The following is a 523-nucleotide window of genomic DNA, read 5'->3' as shown; positions in this document are numbered from 1 at the left end:
CAGACAGACGTATTCAAACCACCTTCAACACACACACTCATTCTCCTTCTATTTCTAAGTCCCTCCTCCATCCCTTCGGGCCATCCTTCCCCCTCTCTCCCCCCATCGAAAGTTTGCATAATCGTTAAGACAATCAATACCCTTTTATCGGGCCAGCGCGTGTCAAGAGAGGAAGAAAATCGGAGTGATTGGCTCGATCCTCCGGCGGGTCTGACCTCCTTCTCCTGTGCCAAAGAAGGTCAGCTGTTCTTGTCGATTCTTATGGCAACAGTGGTAACAGTAATAACATTGACATTGATAATGGTGATACCAAAAATTATATCATCTATTTTTTTTTTATATATATAAATGGGTTTTGTCTTTGGCTTCTATGCTCCTTCTTCGTGTGAGCCTAAGATGTCATTATCTCATGCTTTTTAAATGTGCCTGTCTTTACCAGACTACCGTGTGTCTGATGCTCTACCCACATTTGCTTAGCCCCGTCTTTCTCGCACTCATAGATGTTGGACACACACGCACTTAC

The sequence above is a fragment of the Penaeus monodon genome, chromosome 28 (genome assembly GCF_015228065.2).
Source record: "Penaeus monodon isolate SGIC_2016 chromosome 28, NSTDA_Pmon_1, whole genome shotgun sequence".
NCBI classification, from domain to species: Eukaryota; Metazoa; Arthropoda; class Malacostraca; order Decapoda; family Penaeidae; genus Penaeus; species Penaeus monodon.
This window is presented reverse-complemented; position numbering follows the sequence as displayed.